Source organism: Piliocolobus tephrosceles, chromosome 3 (assembly GCF_002776525.5).
Source record: "Piliocolobus tephrosceles isolate RC106 chromosome 3, ASM277652v3, whole genome shotgun sequence".
NCBI lineage: Eukaryota > Metazoa > Chordata > Mammalia > Primates > Cercopithecidae > Piliocolobus > Piliocolobus tephrosceles.
In genome coordinates this window covers 123354574-123367504 of record NC_045436.1, presented here as the reverse complement: position 1 = coordinate 123367504, position 12931 = coordinate 123354574, and positions in this window count along the sequence as shown.

Genomic DNA, 12931 nt, shown 5'->3' with positions numbered 1-12931 from the left:
AAGTCAAATCCCAATATTTTCGGAACTTAATGGAGTTTCTACGATGTAGGCACAATTGAGTCTTAACTCAAGCTCTTGCCCCTCTGTCTTCCCATGCAGGACGCTGAGGTAAGGCTGAAAGTTTGAAGCTTTTAATCATTTCTTGATCTTTCTGGTGGCCAGCCCCCTCTTGAAGCAATCCACCTCATTAGAACAAAAAAATGCTCCAATTACCGAGAAAATTTCAAAGTACTTAGGAGCTCTTTGCCATTTCTATACCCATATCACCTAGGAAATTAAAAGGGTTTTAGGAGTTCTGTGTCAAGAACCAGGGACAGAGAACACATATAAATTTACTAATAGGTCACGGTGAGTCAGGAAAAATTTCAGAATTGATTCAAAAGTAAGAGAGGCTTGTGTTTAAATGTGGGCTCTGCAGTTTTTAAGCCAGTAATGCAGAACATTTTACTAAATACCAGGAGAATACTTTATATGGCTTTTGTGAGGATAAGGATATACAGGTTATGTACATGTTTAGTATAGTGCTTTGTCTGTAGAATAGACTCAATAAATGGTGATAAAATTATGATTGTTAATAAAAATACAAATAACATCATAAACATTGTAATATATACATTCTTATTATTTAGCATAAAGTCTTACAATGAAAGTCAGTTTCCATTTGTGCTGAATTCACGTAAGGCACTGAGTGACATCATATATTTGGGGCTATAATATGATTCAACCATTACTCTAGTGTTTTTTTTTTTTTTTTTTAATTTTTTAACCAGCATCCTCTCTCACAGGTAAAAACAAAGAAACCAACCAATAACTTCAGAGTTCATAAAATATCTAAGTAAATCTCTCTTAGTTCATTTTCCAATACATGTGGTGTTACAGGCCAAAAGAGATATGTAGTCCCAGAGCAAGATGGCCAAATAGGAACAGCCCCAGCTTCCAGCTCCCAGAGTGAGTGATACAGAAGACAGGTGATTTCTGCATTTTCAACTGAGGTACCGGGTTCATCTCACTGGGGAATGCTAGACAATCAGTGCTGGTCAGCTGGTGCAGCCCGACCAGCGAGAGCTGAAGCAGGGCGAGGCATCGGCTCACCTAGGAAGTGCAAGGGGGAAGGGAATTCCTTTTCCTAGCCAAGGGAAACTGAGACACACAACACCTGGAAAATCAGGTAACTCCCACCCTAATACTGCACTTTACCAAGGGTCTTAGCAAATGGTACACCAGGAGATTATATCCCACACCTGGCCCAGAGGGTCCCATGCCCACGGAAGCCTCCCTCATTGCTAGCACAGCAGTCTGAGATCAAACTGCAAGGCAGCAGCAAGGCTGGGGGAGGGGTGCCCACCATTGCTGAGGCTTAAGCAGATAAACAAAGCCTCAGGGAAGCTCGAACTGGGTGGAGCCCACCACAGCTCAAGGAGGCCTGCCTGCCTCTGTAGACTCCACCTCTGGGGACAGGGCATAGCTAAAAAAAAGCCACAGAAACCTCTGCAAATGTAAATGACCCTGTCTGACAGCTTTGAAGAGAGCAATGGGTCTCCCAGCATGGAGGTTGAGATCTGAGAACGGATAGACTGCAAGCTCAAGTGGGTCCCTGACCCTTGAGTAACCTAACTGGGAGACATCCCCCACTAGGTGCAGACTGATGCCTCACACCTCACACAGCTGGGCACACCTCTGAGAAGTTTCCAGAGCAACAATCAGACAGCAACACTCGCTGTTCAGCAATTTTCTATCTTCTGCAGCCTCCGCTGCTGATACCCAGGCAAACAGGGTCTGGAGTGGACCTCAAGCAAACTCCAACAGACCTGCAGCTGAGGATGCTGATTGTTAGAAGGAAAACTGACAAACAGAAAGGACACCCACACCAAAATCCCATCAGTACCTCACCATCATCAAAGATCAAAGGCAGATAAAACCACAAAGATGGGGAAAAAGCAGTTCAGAAAAGCTAGAAATTCAAAAAATTAGAACACATCTCCCCCTCCAAAGGAACACAGCTCATCACCAGCAACGGATCAAAGCTGGACAGAGAATGACTTCGAGCAGTTGAGAGAAGAAGGCTTCGGTCGATCAAACTTCTCAAAGCTAAAGGAAGAACTACTTACCCAATGGAAAGAAACTAAAAATCTTGAAAAAAGAATGGAAGAATGGATAACTAGAATAATCAATGCAGAGAATGCCATAAACGAACTGATAGAGATGAAAACCATGACGCAAGAATTACGCGACACATGCACAAGCTTCAGTAACCGACTCGATCAACTGGAAGAAAGAGTATCAATGACTGAAGATCAAATGAATGAAATGAAGTGAGAAGAGAAGTCTAGAGAAAAAAGAGGAAAAATAAATGAACAAAGCCTCTAAGAAATATGGGATTATGTGAAAAGACAAAATCTGCTTCTGATTGGTGTGCCTGAAAGTGAGGAGGAAACGGAACCAAGTTGGAAAACACTCCTCAGAATTTCATCCAGAAGAACTTCCCCAACCTAGCAAGGCAGGCCAACATTCAAATTCAGGAAATACAGAGAATGCCACAAAGATACTCCTCGAGAAGAGCAACTCCAAGACACATACTTGTTAGATTCACCAAAGTTGAAATGAAGGAAAAAGTGTTAAGGGTAGCTAGAGAGAAAGGTTGGGTTACCGACGAAGGGAAGCCCATCAGACTAACAGTAGATCTCTTGGCAGAAACTCTTCAAGCCAGAAGAGAGTGGGGGCCAATATTCAACATTCTTAAAGAAAAGAATTTTAAACCCAGAATTTCATATCCAGCCAAACAAGTTTCATAAGTGAAGGAGAAATAAAATCCTTTACAGACAAGCAAATGCTTAGAGATTTTGTCACCACCAGGCCTGCCCTACAAGAGATCCTCAAGAGGAAGCACTAAACATGGAAAGGAACAAGAGGTACCAGCCATTGCAAAAACATGTCAAAATGTAAAGTCCATCAATGCTTGGAAGAAATGGCATCAACTAACAAGCAAAATAACCAGCTAATATCATAATGACAGGATCAAGTTCACACATATGCTCAAAAAAAAGGGATGGAGAAAGATCTACCAAATAAATGGAAAACAAAAGAAGGCAGGCATTGCAATCATAGTCTCTAATAAAACAGACTTTAAACCAACAAAGATCAAAAGAGACAAACAAGGCCATCACATAATGGTAAAGGTATGAATTCAACAAGATGAGCTAACTCTCCTAAATAGATATGCATGCAATACAGGAGCATCCAGATTCAGAAAGCAAGGCCTTAGAGACTTACAAAGAGACTTTGACTACCATACAATAATAATGGGAGACTTCAACATCCCACTGTCAACATTAGACAGATCAATGAGACAGAAAGTTAACAAGGATATCCAGGAATTGAACTGAACTCTGCACCAAGCGGACCTAATAGACATCTACAGAACTCTCCACACTAAATCAACAGAATATACATTCTTCTCAGCACCACATCACACGTATTCCAAAATTGACCACATAGTTGGAAGTAAAGCACACCTCAGCAAATGTAAAAGAACAGAAATTATAACAAACTCTCTCTCAGATGACAGTGCAATCAAACTAGAACTCAGGACTAAGAAACTCAATCAAAACCGCTCAACTACATGGAAACTGAACTACCTGCTCCTGACTGATTACTGGGTTCATAATGAAATGAAAGCAGAAATAAATATGTTCTTTGAAACCGATGCGAACCAAGATACAACATACCAGAATCTCTGGGACACATTTAAAGCAGTGTGTAGAGGGAAATTTATAGCACTAAATGCCCACAAGAGAAAGCTGAAAAGATCTAAAATTGGCACCCTAACATCACAATAAAAGAACTTGTGAAGCAAGAGCAAACACATTCAAAAGTTAGCAGAAGGCAAGAAATAACTAAGATCAGAGCAGAACTGAAGGAGATAGAGACATAAAAGAACCTCCAAAAAAATTAATGAATCCAGGAGCTGGTTTTTTAAGAAGATCAACAAAATTGATAGACCACTAGCAAGATTAATAAAGAAGAAAAGAGAGAAGAATCAAATAGACACAATAAAAAATGATAAAGGGGATATCACCACCGACCCCACAGAAATACAAACTACCATCAGAGAATACTTTAAACACCTCTATGCAAATAAATTAGAAAACCTAGAAGAAATGGATAATTTCTTGTACACTTACACTCTCCTAAGACTAAACCAGGAAAAGTTGAATCCCTGAATAGACAAATAGCAGACTCTGAAATTGAGGCAATAATTAATAGCCTATCAACCAGAAAAAGTCAAGGACAAGACGGGTTCACAGCCGAATTCTACCAGAGGTACAAGGGGGAGCTGGTACCATTCCTTCTGAAACTATTCCAATCAATAGAAAAAGAGGGAATCCTCCCTAATTCATTTTACAAGGTCAACATCATCTTGATACCAAAGCCTGACAGATACAACAACAAAAGAGAATTTTAGACCAATATCCCTGATGAACATCGATGCAAAAATCCTCAATAAAATACTGGCAAACTGAATCCAGCAGCACATCAAAAAGCTTATCCACCATGATCAAGTGGGCTTCATCCCTGGGATGCAAGGCTGGTTCAACATATGCAAATCAATAAATGTAATCCAGCATATAAACAGAACCAAAGACAAAAACCACATGATTATCTCAAAAGATGCAGAAAAGGCCTTTGACAAAATTCAACAGCCCTTCATGCTAAAAACTCTCAGTAAATTCGGTATTGATGGAACATTTCTCAAAATACTAAGAGCTATTTATGACAAACCCACAGCTAATATCATACTGAATGGGCAAAAACTGGAAGCATTCCCTTTGAAAACTGGCACAAGACAGGGATGCCCTCTCTTACCACTCATCTTCAACATAGTGTTGGAAGTTCTGGCTAGGGCAATCAGGCAAGAGAAAGAAATCAAGGGTATTCAGTTAGGAAAAGAAAAAGTCAAATTGTCCCTGTTTTGCAGCTGACATGATTGAATATTTAGAAAAGCCCATCACCTCAGCCCAAAATCTCCTTTTTTTTTTGAGACGGAGTCTCGCTCTGCCGCCCAGGCTGGAGTGCAGTGGCCGGATCCCAGCTCACTGCAAGCTCCGCCTCCCGGGTTTACGCCATTCTCCTGTCTCAGCCTCCCGAGTAGCTGGGACTACAGGTGCCTGCCAAATCGCCCGGCTAGTTTTTCGTATTTTTTAGTAGAGACGGGGTTTCACCGTGTTAGCCAGGATGGTCTCGATCTCCTGACCTCGTGATCCGCCCATCTCGGCCTCCCAAAGAGCTGGGATTACAGGCTTGAGCCACCGCGCCCGGCCTCAAAATCTCCTTAAGCTGATAAGCAACTACAGCAAAGTCTCAGGATACAAAATTAATGTGCGAAAATCACAAGCATTCTTATACACCAGTAACATACAAACAGAGATCCAAATCATGAGTGAACTCCCATTCATAATAGCTTCAAAGGGAATAAAATACCTAGGAATCCAACTTACAAGGGATGCAAAGGACCTCTTCTAGGAGAACTACAAACCAGTGCTCAGTGAAATAAAAGAGGACACAAGCAAATGGAAGAACATACCATGCTCATGGATAGGAAGAATTAATATCATGAAAATGGCCATACTGTCCAAGATAATTTATAGATTCAATGCCATCCCCATCAAACTACCAATGAGTTTCTTCACAGAATTGGAAAAAAACCTGCATTAAAGTTCACAAGGAACCAAAAAAGAGCCTGCATTGCCAAGACAATCCTAAGTCAAAAGAACAAAGCTGGAGACATCACGCTACCTGACTTCAAACTATACTACAAGGCTACAGTAACCAAAACAGCATGGTACTGGTACCAAAACAGAGATATAGACTAATGGAACAGAACAGAGCACTCCAAAATAATACCACACATCTGCAGCCATCTGATCTTTGACAAATCTGACAAAAACAAGAAATGGGGAAAGGATTCCCTATTTAATAAATGGTGCTGGGAAAATTGGCTAGCCATAAGTAGAAAGCTGAAACTGGATTATTTCCTTACTCCTCACACAAAAATTAATTCAAGATGTATTAGAGACTTAAATGTTAGACCTGAAACCATAAAAACCCCAGAAGAAAACCTAGGTAATACCATTCAGGACATAGGCATGGGCAAGGACTTCATGTCTAAAACACCAAAAGCAATGGCAACAAAAGCCAAAATTGACAAGTGGGATCTAATTAAACTAAAGAGCTTCTGCACAGCAAAAGAAACTACCATCAGAGTGAACAGGCAACCTACAGAAGGGGAGAAAAATTTTGCAATCTACTTATCTGACAAAGGGCTAATATCCAGAACCTACAAAGAACTCAAACAAATATACAAGAAAAAAACAAACAACCGCATCAAAAAGTGGGCATGAACAGACATTTCTCAAAAGAAGACATTCATACAGCTGACAGATACATGAAAAATGTTCATCATCACTGGCCATCAGAAAAATGCAAATCAAAACCACAATGAGATACCACCTTACACCCGTTAGATTGGCAATCCTTAAAAAATCAGGAAACAACGGGTGCTGGAGAGGATGTGGAGAAATAGGAACACTTTTGCACTGTTGGTGGGATTGTAAACTAGTTCAACCATTGTGGAAAACAGTATGGCGATTCCTCAAGCATCTGGAACTAGAAATGCCATATGACCCAGCCATCCCATTACTGTGTATATACCCAAAGGATTATAAATCATGCTGCTGTGAAGACACATGCACATGTATGTTTATTGTGGCACTATTCACAATAGCAAAGACTTGGAATCAACACAAATTTCCATCAATGACAGACTGGATTAAGAAAATGTGCCACATATACACCATGGAATACTATGCAGCCATAAAAAAGGATGAGTTCATGTCCTTTGTAGGGACATGGATGCAGCTGGTAACCCTCATTCTCAGCAAACTATCGCAAGAACAGAAAACCAAACACCGCATGTTCTCACTCATAGGTGGGAATTGAACAATGAGATCACTTGGACACCGGAAGGGGAACATCATACACCGGGGCCTATGGTGGGGTTGGGGGAGAGGGGAGGGATGGCATTGGGAGTTATACCTGATGTAAATGACGAGTTATACCTGAGGTACTGACAAGTTGATGGGTGCAGCACATCAATATGGCACATGTATACATATGTAACAAACCTGCACATTGTGCACATGTACCCTAGAATGTAAAGTAGATTAAAAAAAAAAAGCGATATGTAGATCTCTGTATATGTATTTAGTAGTCAGGAGTCTCCAGAGAAACCGAACCACTAAAATGAACACATATCTATTATCTTCTTTATATGTGTATAACAGGAGATTTATTATAAGAAATTCGCTCTTGTGATTATTGAGGCTGAGAAATTCTAAGATTTGCTGCCTGCAAGCTGGAGACCCAGTAGCTGGTGGTGTTGAGTCAGAGGCCAAAGATCTGAGAACCTGGAAGCTGGTGGTTTAAGTCCAAGGGCAGAAAAAGATGAGATGAAATGTTTGATGAGGAAAAATTAAAAAAAAAAAAAAAAGTGTAGAGAATTCTCTTTTGTTTGACTTTTGTTCTATTCATTCCTTCAACAGATTATATGATTACCACCCACACTGGGGAGAGCAATCTATGGAGGCTACTGAATTGATTACTAATGCCTTCCAGAAACACCCTCACAGATAAACCCAGACATAGTGTTGAACCAGATATTTGAGCACTCCCTGATCCAATCAAGTTTATACATAAAATTAATTATCAGAGTATGGTATAAAAATTCACGATACATCTCAGAAGACAGTGAAGTAAAGAAAGGAACAGCAAGGTAAAGAGACAATTACCATAACCAGGGGGAGAAAGCATTAAATGCAGAGAATAAGGAACTGCCAACATTTCTACAAAATGATTTAACAAATATTGATATATGATAAATATGAAAAATGATGAATTTATTAGGAAATAGTATATATCCATTGAAAATATTTAATTCTTACACATATAAAGCAAAAGAGAGAGAAAACTACTCTCCAAAGTCTCATTCTTTGTGTGTGTGTGTGTGTGTGTGTGTGTGTGTGGATATGTCTATAAAATGAAGTTCAGTCTTGCTTTGGATATTTTCTCTCAAACATTTCCATAATTCCCAAGATTATTTGTATGTGTTGCTTGAGGATAATGTAGACCTCTCCAGATTGTCTCAGGGAAAGTAATTTTCCTGCTATAAGTACCAGCGAATTTTGTAAGATGTTTGTGTAGGGATAAAAATGAAAGATATGTTTGTGTGAGGCTAAAAATGTTGTCACTCGCATAAAATTAAAACATAATATGCTTTAGCTATAATCCTCCTAATTCTGCGTTAAACACTGTTGATCTCAGTCATATGCCACTCTCTAGGGTGACACCCAGTGAGCCATGCCCTGCATAATCTTCTCCCCTTGAATGCTGCAGAACATGTGACTGGTTTCTAGTCAACAGAATATGACAAAGGTGATGGAATAATCACTCCCATGATTGTATTACACACTATAAGACTGTATCCTAGTAGACTTGATGGAGATTCTTCCATTGGCTTTGAAAAATTAAGCTACCATGTTGTGGAAATATCAGAGTCATTTAGTAAGAGCTGCAAGTGCCTTTTAGAAGTTGAGAGTGGTCCGGAAATGACAGTCAGCAAGAAAACAGGGACCTCAGTCTACAGCTAAAAGAAAATTGAATTTTGCCAATGGCCACATGAACTTGGAAGAAGACCCTGAAATTCAGAAAAAATGGATCCTGGCCAAATTTTGATTGATTGCAGCCCTCTGAGATTCTGAGCAAAGGACCCATCTAAGCTGCACCTGGAATCCAGCCTAAGAAAACGACAAGATAATAAATATATGTTATTGTAAGCTGCTGTGGTGTGAATTTTACAGATGACCTCAGCAAATTTCTGACTACAAGTACCTGCTGGCTAACTAGACACACCTGATACTCATCAACAGCTTATTCAGCGATGGAGTCCACATCATATAGAAGTACTTTTCCTTGCCCCTCCACTTAGGTCCTCACATGTGGTGATTGTGAGAATGATGGGAGTAACTAAGAGAGAGTTCAGGTGGGCAACATAATGCACCTACAGCCAAATTGACTTGCAGGCTCTGCAGTTCACTCCCACCAAACTCTTTCAGGATGGTGATTTTCTCCCAGAATCCCAAGTGAATGCACTTCCTGCTTAGTTTGGAGGCTCGTTAATAAATCCCATGGGTCCATGTAAGTCTGACGCAACTGGAAAACATAGACCAAGATCTTTTACAAAGAATGCCGACTTTTTACAAATGAAGACAATGAATTGCTTATTTCATTATTAATTTATAATTACAAGTTGTTTTGAGATATGAAGTTTATATTATAAATTATATAAATTAATGTAAGAAATTTGTTATTTACTTTCATAATCTTATGTTCTTTTCAGTTAATCTCTCTCTGACATTCCTAACACTTTGGCTAAAACTTTAATATACATGTACATAATGTATACATCTTTTACAAGAAAATAGGAAAATGCTACACATATTTGCCAGCAATAAATATGATGTAGCATATTTCCAGGTTAGTATAAGTAATATATATTGTATTTTATTGGCTACAGCATAACCCATAGTGAGTATTAATACACACACACACACACACACACACACACACACACAGTCTTATCTAAGTTTTGTTACATCTATTTTCTTCTGAATTACATAGTCTAGAAATAAAATTAATATTTTAAGTGAAAAATAATGTACACTTTCAAAATTCAAGTAATATACAAGAATCTAAAAAGACACTTCCATTAAGGAGAAATAATATGAAATATTTTATACACTCTTCGTTAAGTATTGTTTGATCCATAAGTTGTTAGCTTTCCATTGCCTTCATTTAACAGATATTCCTCTGTAATTATAATTTCTCTGTGCAGACTTCCTTGTACAAATTTAATATATCCCCTTCCTTTCAATATTTATAATTTTCCATAGCTCATTTTGAAATATTATCCGAGAAACTTTTGATAAATAACTTTATACCAACTGCTAGCAGTATCTGAATAGTAATTTTAGCCTCAACTTGTTTTTGTATTGACTTTAAGGGAGGCATATGACTCTGGCTTTAGTCACAATCCATTGTCTATTAGGAACAGCTGTCAGGATTGGCCAGCATTTGAATTCCAATAGGAAGTATGATATATCAATTCTTTTGCCTTTCTAGAATGTACTTGTGTATCATCCTAGTATATTCCTGGGAAGATAATAATAAAGGGCCCACATTGTTTTCCAGCTTGCCTTAGATGAAAATTGTAACTCTGTTACAGCTGTCTGAAAATTTCTCTCTGGCAGTCATTTATCCTTCCATAGGGAGAGAAATTACTAGTTTCAGAAAGAAACCTAATCCCCACACATCCTCCAAAATTTCAATTGTAATTAATTGCTTCAAACAATAACTACACAAAAAAAACTTCTAAGAGATCTTATAAAATAAGAACAGAAATCAGTCTCAAAGTAGTGCTAGGTGAAGAGCCTAATCTGTGTACTATAATTGAAGGTAGAATGTAGATAGAGAATTGTGATGGCTTTGCAATATGTCAACCTAGTTTCCCAGAATTTCTGGGAAATTAATATTTCCCAGAATATCTTCTATTGCATGTTTTCATTAGAGTGATCAGCAAGGGATATTCTTGGAAGATTTGAAAGGCAGAAGAGAAACAATGGTCATTTTGTAGTTCACAGACTTACTGTAGATCTGCTGAGTCACCTCTTTGCTGCGGAGCAGCAGCTGGGCCTGCAATTGTTCCACTTTTCCCTGTATCCTTCTTCAGTTTCTGCGACCAAGTGTATATGTTTAGCCCTGTGACAAAGGGTTCCAGTTTCTGCAGTTCACCCTTGTCATCAAAAACAAAGGCAACAAGAAACCACACAGAATTCGGTGTGTTTTTGTGGATTTCTAGCTTATGCTTCTAAGTTCCACCCTGCTCATAACCTTCTCTTCCTGAGTGACTCCCCTGTGGATTTCATGTTCCAGTATGGAGATAGCAGCCTTAGAGAGACAACTTAGATGGTTTTCCTAATTGAGTTAGTCAAGTCACTGTAACAGATCATCTCTCTCTCTCTGTCTCTCTTACTCTCCCCCTCCATCTCTCTCTCACACACACTGTCCCTTTCTTTTTCTCTCTCTACCAGATCTGCTTCCCTTTTTGAACCCTTAAAGATACAAGGTAAAGACAATATAACTAAGGAAAACTCTTTCAATAATTTTTTTTTAAGTGAAGGGGAGCAGAGAAATTAGATGATATCTAAAGATAATAATTAGTCAAATAATGATTATAACAAATAGGGTGTCATTGATTCTCTGTTTCCAGAATTCTGAGAGAGAGAGAGAGAGAGAGGAGTTGGCTATGTGAAAAAAAGAAATTAATTCTGGTAGCAAAGCTTAGATAGGGTAAAAAGGGATGAGATCTTTAGAATAAGTAAAAAGGTCAGCCATTAATAGAAGTGTGGAAAATTATCAATTCAAAGTTATCCATGGAAAAAGAGGAAAGGCAGAAAGTATAGGCACAGATTGAGATGTATTAATAGATTTCAGGGAAGGTAAGGTAGTTTGAGTTTGATTTTTTAAAATTATTTTTCTTAATAAGATAGGAAACAAGGTTTTCATTTAAGAATAAGGAAGGAGGAGATGGCCAGTGAATTTTTAGGAGAGAAAAAGAGGCATGGAAAATATCTTTTGGAAAACAGACAAAGCAAACGTACTGGGGAAGTGTTGTAGAAATGCTAACCCATATTAAGAAGTCATTTAACATTAAAATTCCATGAATTAAAATCAAGAATTCTCAGCATAGTTGTGGTCACCAACAGTATTCAGCTACACAGGACAAGCACAGAGTAAACAGAGTGTGCCTTTCCCAGTTGTGTAGAGTAGACAAACACTGTTCATAAAGATGGATCAATGAATCCAAACTGATCAAATAGAGATAGAAGGACATGAGTAGATTGATTTATGGAGAGAAAATGATAAAGTTAATAGTTGGGAGTGAATTGGTGGCTGTGATGTGATTGAAAAATTAACTGAGTTGATTCATTCAAACAGGTGAAATGGATCAGGTGAATAGGTGAATACCTAGTCCAGGAGAAGAGTTTACAACAGTCTTTCCAAAAAGGTGGTTTCTGAAGTACCGTGGTTCAGAGATCAATTTGTCCTTGAAATGTTTTCTCTTTAACTCAAGTATAAATTTATTGTATTGTCATACACATTTTCCTCTTACACTTAATTTTCTATGAATTATTTTCTGGAAAACAATAGATTAAGAAATATTTGCAATTGTTTCACTTAGTGTTAACTGGGAGATTTTCTGTTTTCTTTTTTTCTTTTGGAAACAGAGTCTTGCTCTGTCACCCAGGCTGGAGTACAGTTACGCGATCTCAATTCACTGCAACCTCTGCCTCTTGGGTTCAAGTGATTCTCCTGCCTCAGCCTCCTGAGTCGCTGGAATTACAGAAGCATGTCATCATGCCTGGCTAATTTTTCATATTTTTTGTAGCATGGGAAAGGCTAGGGATTGGAATCAATTTGGTGAGCTAAAGGATTTGACTGGGGCTTAGAGTGAAGCTGTCATAAGTGAGGCTGCAGAGATAGGAGGCTAAGTATATTATGCCGTTTTCACACTGCTGACAAAGCCGTACCTGAGACTGGGCAATTTACCAAAGAAAGAGGTTTCAAGGACTCTCAGTTCCACATGGCTGGGGAGGCCTCACAGTCATGAGAGAAGGTAAAAGGCATGTCTCACATGGCAGCAGACAAGAGGAGAGAATGAGAGCCAAGTGAAAGGGAAAACCCTTTAGCAAACCACCAGATCTTGTGAGACTTAGTCACTACTAATGACAACAGTATGGGGGAAACTGCCCCATGATTC